Source organism: Anguilla anguilla, chromosome 19 (genome assembly GCF_013347855.1).
Source record: "Anguilla anguilla isolate fAngAng1 chromosome 19, fAngAng1.pri, whole genome shotgun sequence".
In the NCBI taxonomy this organism is placed as follows: Eukaryota; Metazoa; Chordata; class Actinopteri; order Anguilliformes; family Anguillidae; genus Anguilla; species Anguilla anguilla.
Window position 1 is genome coordinate 69,295 of NC_049219.1, and position 8,124 is coordinate 77,418.

At 45.6% G+C, this 8,124-nt stretch overlaps 2 non-coding genes and 1 pseudogene across 2 annotated transcripts; all 3 read right to left on the reverse strand.

The window, feature by feature from the left end:
• Positions 1 to 476: 476 nt before the first annotated feature.
• LOC118219403 lies at positions 477 to 640 on the reverse strand. The gene has a single exon (XR_004763759.1). It is a non-coding gene; the product is annotated as a U1 spliceosomal RNA (small nuclear RNA).
• Positions 641 to 1,603: 963 nt separating this feature from the next.
• Positions 1,604 to 1,722, reverse strand: LOC118219401. The gene has a single exon (XR_004763757.1). It is a non-coding gene; the product is annotated as a 5S ribosomal RNA (ribosomal RNA).
• Positions 1,723 to 2,752: 1,030 nt separating this feature from the next.
• Positions 2,753 to 2,890, reverse strand: LOC118219404 (annotated as a pseudogene).
• Positions 2,891 to 8,124: the final 5,234 nt, after the last annotated feature.

Below are 8,124 nucleotides of genomic sequence, written 5' to 3' on the forward strand. Positions count from 1 at the left end.
CACTTATTGCACGTCGCTTTGGGTAAAACGGCTTGCCTGATAAAATATTGGGAAAATGTATGCAAATGTAATGTTTTGCAAACCTTGTGCGATCACTTATGGCTTTACAAATGGCAGTAGCCGCCCCCTCTGAAAAAAGTAAGAAAATGCTACGGAGTGGAAAGAGATGGGGCGAAACAGTCGCCGTGTTGTTTTAGACAGGGAAGTCAACAGCTCGTTTCTCGCACCGGCCGCAGCATTGAAAACCCTGACGAAGTCGCGTCACCCTGGTTAAATGAGTTACACTCACTTGCAATTTAAAAATGCGGGCAACCCATTACATTTTAAAAGGACTTGCCATATGCCGTTGCAATGCGACTGACCTGCAGCAAAGTTGTTTCTGTGGATTTTACGCACTTTTCTTACATTTACGCCCGCTTCACGGTCTATAGGCGCCACGGCGCCATCGAGTACATTCTGCTTTTTCACAGCAACATCAGGGGAGAGCGCGAACGCAGTCCCCCACTAACAGAAATTATGCGGTCGAGATTCCCACATTTGGGGAATTCGCAGGGGTCAGCATGACCGAAGTGCAATGGCCGAGCCTCGCCCTGGGTGAACCACCTTCGTGATCATGGTATCTCCCCCGCCAGGTAAGTATGAGTTGTGCACCTCTCGGAATCTGTCCCTGCGCCACGCCGTGACTTTCACATACGTGGGTAGCACACCGTTCCAGCTGCGCAGCTCTCCAAGGCGCACAATGACGGCGAGCGAACTGTCCGATCTCACTACCTGTGACAGAATGCTGGCTCTCCTTAATATTTATACTATTACATAAAAATGCAACTTTAAAAAAAAAATAAAAAAAAGAATATATATAATATATATATATATATATATATATATATAATTTTTTTTTTTTTTTTTTTTAAGTTGCATTTTTATGTAATAGTATACGCTCTGTCGTGTATGGATGCTTCTGAGAATGTGTAGGCTACTGCGAGGCACAGAGGGATATATATATTTCCCTCTGTGCCTCGCAGTAGCCTACACATTCTCAGAAGCATCCACACAGGACAGAGCGAGTGGTAAACGGAATTCCCCTACGCAGCATTCCCTGGTGAGAGGCCATTAACATTAGTTCTTCCTTCTTTTTCATCGAGTATGCACACACGTAATTCGCAAATGAACGCATGGGGAACGCAAAAATGCACAGTTAAGCGAACTCCTGGGCCCCGTATCAGGACGCAGGGTTAGCCGGCTAAGTGTACCGAGGAAAACCCGGCAGCCCTCGCGAATCAGGAACATGGACTGAAGTGGATACAGTTCTTCCTGGTATTGACTCGGCGCAGTTACAGAGCAGAGTCGACTCGGTAAGCCTGTTTTCTGAAATACCCCCCTTCTCTCTCATTCTGAAACAACAAAAACAAAAAACGCTTTTGACAGAAACCGAAGCGTGCTGACGCCATTAGCTTTGAACTGTGGCTAGATATCTAAGACATGTTGATGTTTTATTTTACTTTGCACAGTTCCGGTATTCCAGCTTAAATCGTGTGAGAGATCGCCCCCTAGTGTGACAACGCAAAAAAAAAAATATATATATATATGTAAGTACCTAAGTAAAAGCTTACTGCACCTGGTATTCCCAGGCGGTCTCCCATCCAAGTACTAACCAGGCCCGACCCTGCTTAGCTTCCGAGATCAGACGAGATCGGGCGTTTTCAGGGTGGTGTGGCCGTAAGCGAAGAAAGTCGCAGCCAAAGCCGTTTAAATACTGGCCGTCATGGCAAGCCCTCCTAACATTCAATAGCCTCGCTCCACAATCCGTAATTGCATTTCAGTTATCGACAAACTCATTCGAATTGGGCGAAATTACAATGTTACTAGTCAGAATGACAATTCAAGATAACTGCAATTTGAAACTGACGAGTAAGAAGGATGAATCAAGACATCTGAAAACATGCTTTCACTTGTCACAATAACTTTAAAGATATCCATAATGACATCACAAGTATGGCCATTCGAATCGTCGCACATACCGAATGATCAGCTATTTATGACGTCTGTAATTCCGTTTTGGCTAGTGAAAATGGTATTTTCATATATCTGAATTAGAATTATTCCTAGTTAAATCCGCTGTGCCTGACGTGACTGCGATGCCAGGCTTCGCAATGTACATTGGGCTTCTGCTTACGGATTGAACTGGCTATGTTAATGGCTCGGGGTAGCTGATTCTTTATGAGAATTGAACTTTGTCGGACGTACGTTCTGTAGTTCTTGCAACGACCTTCGGCAATCACTTATTGCACGTCGCTTTGGGTAAAACGGCTTGCCTGATAAAATATTGGGAAAATGTATGCAAATGTAATGTTTTGCAAACCTTGTGCGATCACTTATGGCTTTACAAATGGCAGTAGCCGCCCCCTCTGAAAAAAGTAAGAAAATGCTACGGAGTGGAAAGAGATGGGGCGAAACAGTCGCCGTGTTGTTTTAGACAGGGAAGTCAACAGCTCGTTTCTCGCACCGGCCGCAGCATTGAAAACCCTGACGAAGTCGCGTCACCCTGGTTAAATGAGTTACACTCACTTGCAATTTAAAAATGCGGGCAACCCATTACATTTTAAAAGGACTTGCCATATGCCGTTGCAATGCGACTGACCTGCAGCAAAGTTGTTTCTGTGGATTTTACGCACTTTTCTTACATTTACGCCCGCTTCACGGTCTATAGGCGCCACGGCGCCATCGAGTACATTCTGCTTTTTCACAGCAACATCAGGGGAGAGCGCGAACGCAGTCCCCCACTAACAGAAATTATGCGGTCGAGATTCCCACATTTGGGGAATTCGCAGGGGTCAGCATGACCGAAGTGCAATGGCCGAGCCTCGCCCTGGGTGAACCACCTTTTTTTTTTTGAAAAAATTTTATTGTATCAAACATCAAATTACACTCCAGTCACATTCCAACATTCATTTACATTTCACAACTGTAAAACCATTTTATACTTGACGTTAAACCAAGTTCTCATAACTGTTTAAAATCTATTCCACTGGCTTTTTTTCCCATAAATAAACAATAAAAAATATAAATACATAAATAAATACGCTATGCCATAAAAACAGTTTTCTTTTTTTTTTTGAGTACGTCCTTCCCTTCGATAATTCAATAAAAGACAATAAAACCCCTTCCGGTATTTGACCCAAACATACCTCCATTTCTCTCCCATGCCTTTTTGTAGAGGGCAGGACATGTCCTTAAATAACTGCCTTCACTCCTTTTCTGCTGCCCCGCCATATTTAGAATCTTGGCCTGATCCTGCTGGCCCTCCCTGTCCCACCACCATTACCCACGCGGCGTGCACCCACACACGTACGGCAACCTCGAGTCCATTCCTCCTGTAGTCCCGCAGCATGTATTTCTTCACTGCTGCCCAGGCCACTCTCTTTACCTCCTCTGGTGTCAGGTCCTTGTCCTGGAGCAGTAGAAGGTTTCTTGAAGTCCACAAAGCGTCCTTTCCGCAGTTTAAAACTTGCCACACCAGCCTCCACTTTTCTGTTTTTAAAAGGTGTCCATCACCATATAAAATCATGTGGCACTTCAGTCTTTTTTTAAAACCCATCAGTTTCACCAGAGGGGTGAGTTTGTTCCAGAGGGCCTGGGCCATGCAGCAGTCCCACAGCAGGTGCCGTACCGTCTCTTCATGTGTGCATCCCGTCTGGGGGCACACCGCAGTCCTCATCATCCTCCGGGCGGTCATAACTTGCCGGACAGGGAGAATTTCGTGCGCCGCCAGCCAGGCCAGGTCCTTATGACGATTCAGCAGGTCCGGGTGGGCCACCGTCTTCCACACTTCTTCTGCTTGACCTAGTGCCAGCCCCCTCACTGGACACGTATCATCCCTGCCCTGCACAAAAGAGAGCAAGTTATGGTATGAGGATAGAGTCTCGGCCCCCTCCCCTTCCAACCCACTCACTGCTAAAAACTTTTTAAAAGGCTGATAAAACACCGGCATGTCAAAGGCCACCGGTTGAGTTTGGCTCGTTTTTAACATCCCCAACCCTCTCAAAAAGCCCCCAATAAAAAACCGTACGAAACATGGATGCTTATTTTCTGACTTCACACACAAGGACACATGAAGGGCCACAAACTGGCACATTAAAATCCTATTAAAATCTGGCACTCCCTTTCCCCCTTTCCCCCGCTCCTTTTTCACCCACACCCTTTGCAGCCTTTCCCATCCCCCGCCCCAGAAAAAACGAAAAACTAAAAAGTCCAGACGGGCCAACACAGAACGAGATGGTACAAACACTACACCGAAAAATAAAAGCAAGGGTAAAATGACGGATTTTAAAATCAAAACCTTCCCTTCGTACGTCAACTTCCTAAACCTCCAGAACTGCAATTTCTTTTTTACTTTCATTAACACGTCCTCCCAATTTTTCCCGCCCAACCCTTCTTTGTCAAATCTCACCCCTAACACCTTCATGTCCTTGTCCTCAATTTGTATAGGGAGACTTTGCAATTCCCTTTGTGTCCATTCTCCATACACTTTTAAAACCGTTTTATCTTTATTCAGTCTTGCCCCCGAGGCCTGCCCAAAAAACTCTGTTAAATCTAAAACCCTGGCGACCGATACCGCGTCCGAAGCTAAACCTGTGACATCATCCATATAGAGGATGCACCTGGCCTCCCTCCCCCCACTACCCGGTATTTTTACCCCCGAAATCCAGGTGTCCCTTCTCAAGATCTGTGCCAGCGGCTCAACGCAACAAACGAAGAGTAGCGGGGATAAAGGACACCCCTGCCGGACGCCACAGTTCACTGCCACTGTTTTAGATAAACGCCCATTTACCAGGATCTTGCTCCTTACCTCCGTATACAGGAGCCCCACCCGAGCTAAAAAACCCTCAGGAAACCCCATTTTTCGCAGTACATGAAACATGTACTGGTGCGAGACCCGATCGTACGCTTTCTCAAAGTCTAAATTTAAAACTGCTAGCCGACTATTTCTGTCTCTCGCAAAACAGATGGCGTCTCTGACCAGTACCACGCTGTCCGTTATCCTCCTCCCTGGCACCGCACAGGTTTGATCCGGGTCTATCACTTTCCCTAAAACCCTCTTCGTTCTTAGTGTTAAAATCTTGCTGTACAATTTAAAATCGCAATTTAAAAGGGTTATCGGTCGCCAGTTTTTTAGGTCTTCCGCCTCCCCCTTTTTAAAAAGCAACACCACGACACCGTCTCTAAAACTTTCTGGTAATTTTTTAAAATCGTCAAATTCATTAAAAACAGTTAAAATGTCCGGCCCAACTAAGTCCCAGAAAGCACTATAAAATTCTATAGGAAGCCCGTCTAACCCAGGTGTTTTCCCTTTTTTAAACGACTTCATGCTTTCATTTAATTCTAAAAGGTTTATGGGTGCATCTAAAAACCCGTCCTCCTCCACAAACCTCTCTACTCTCCCCAACACCTCCTGAACCCTCCCATGTAAAATTTCTTTTTCTTTAAAAAGTTCTTTATAAAAATTCTCCACCACTCTAGTCATCCCTTCCATATCTTTCTCTGTCTCCCCATCCTCCCTCTTCAAACCTTTCATCATCTTTCCCCGTGCCACCAATTTTTTTGAAAAATGCTCAAGGTATTTTTTTTTCTCATCTATTTCTTTTTCTTTACATCTAAAGATTATTGAACGACTTTCCTCCTTTGCTTTCTCCTTCATGATTTTTTTAACCTCCTTCATCTCCTCTTGAAAATCAAACCCTCCCTGTATCAACGCGACATATCTGTTCAGTCTCTTTTGTGATCCAGCCCACTCCCTCCGTTCTTTTGCTCTCTTCTTTTTCCCCGCTTCTATAAAAAAGCTTTTTATTTTAACTTTTGTCTCCTCCCACCATTCTGTTCTTGATCCATATAATTCTTGATACGACTGCCATTTCAAATACTCCTTTCTAAAACTTTCAAACACTCTCTTTTCCTTAAGTAAATTACAATTTAGTTTCCACACCCCTGGTCCCTTCCCACCTCCCCCTTTAATATCGAATTCACATTTTATTAAAAGGTGGTCTGAAAAAAAAACTGGTGTTGGGAAAAATGTTTCCCATTTAACTCTCTACAAAACATAAAATCAATTCTAGAAGCTTTTTCCCCATCCGCACTACTCCACGTATACCCACCCTCTTTTGGGTTCAAGGAATTTAAAAACGTCGATCATTTTAAAATCCTTTAAAATATTTTTGAAATATACAGAGGTTTTATCAGATCTAAAATTTTCACCCATCCCTTTCCGGCCCTCCCTCTCGAAAACACAATTAAAATCCCCTAAAAATAACAACGGTTCTCTCCCCAGCAGGTATGGGGCCACCCTGTCCAATTGTTCCCACCTGTCCTGCTTGTCTGGGGAAGCGTAAACATTCACGGCTTTGAATGCTACGTCACCAACACAAAAACACCCAACAATCACTCTCCCTGGAATTACTTCCGTGAACCCTGTTACCTCCACCCAACTACTGTTCACTAAAAAAGCTACCCCATCTGCTCTATTTTCATTTGATCCGCTCCACAAGGAGGGCCCATGTCCCCACTTTTCTTCCTACATTTTGTATGATTTCCTAAAAGGCAAGCCGCACTCCTGTAGACAAATTATGTTGGCTTTTATTTTTGCCAAATGGGATATCACCATCTGCGCCTTTATTTCTGTCTTCATGCTTCTTACATTCACAGATGCCACCGTCAGTGTTTCCTGCATTGGATTAAAAATAAAAAAAACACACCGTACAAATATATGCAACATTTTGCAAAACACAACACACTCCATTTATTTCCCTTTCATCCTCCTGCCTCCACTACCTTCCCCGTGTGTGCTGTTATCTTGCAAGACCTCCTCCTCCTGAAAGGGTTCTTTATCTGGGGGCATCTGCGGGAAAGACGGGGGCGACTCCTGGGACCCATCCTGAGATAGGTCCTCCATCAATCCCGACCGCTCCCGAAAACCCCCCCTCCCCCTCTTTCCGCCTCCGAGCCTCTCTATTTCCTATGCTAATCTCTTCATCCCTCCCACATTATCGTCCCGACTCCATGTCGTCCGACTCCGCCTCCTCTCCTGCCTCCCGAACCTCCATCTCACTTTCACTCATTATGGGGAACAGATCTCCCCACTCTGCAGATTCCCCTTCCCTCTCCAATGAGCCCTCCCTTTCCTTTCTCTTTACTGACTCCTGGCCCTCCACACACTGTGGAGCTTCCTTCTCCACACACTCCTGAGTTTCCTTTCCTTTCCTTTCCCCTACTTCACTCCCTCCTTTCCTTTCCTCTTCACCTCCTCCAAAATGCCCTTTGCCCTTTCTCTCACCCCCTCCTGAAACACTTTCTTTCCCCCTTCTACCACTTTTCTCTTCACCCCGACCTGATCTCCCCCTTGTGTTATATCCTCCTCATCTTCCGTCTCTCCCTCCTGAGCTTTCTGTTCCTTTTTCTCAGGATTCTCCCCGTTCTCTCCTTCCTGAGACTCCCCCTTCTCTCCCTCCTTAGTTTCCTCCTTCTCTTCCTCCTGGTTTTCCTCCTTCTCTCCCTCCTGGGTCTCCCCCTTCTGGGTTTCCCCCTTCTCTGTCCCCTCCTGAGCTTCCTGTGGCTCCCTCTCATATTTGTCCCCCGACCCCGCTCGCTCACCCTTCTCCTCCTGAGTTTTCTCCTCTTCCCTTTGAGCCTGAGCTCTAACCCTACCCATTCTTGCTCGGTTCGCAAAAGAATCTGGACAATCCCGAAACAGATGTGAGGACTTACCGCACAAATTACACTTTCTGCCATTTGGGCACACCCCCGCCAGGTGCCCCACCTCCCTACATGTAGCACATACCACAGCATGACACCCCTCCACCAAATGTCCATACTCTCCACACTTCCTACATAATTTTGGTTGTCCATTATAGTGGACTAACCCCCTAATTTCTCCTAACACAATCATTGAAGGCAAATGCCTGTACCCTCCGTATCCTTTGGAATCCTCAACAAGTCTCACAGGGATTCTCCAGCTCCCTGTCCACACCCCATCCACATCCATCACCTTCACAGGCCGCCCTCTTACCACACAAAATCTACCTAACCATGTAACCAAATCCTCCTCCACAATCATTTCATTATACAAACGAAGTA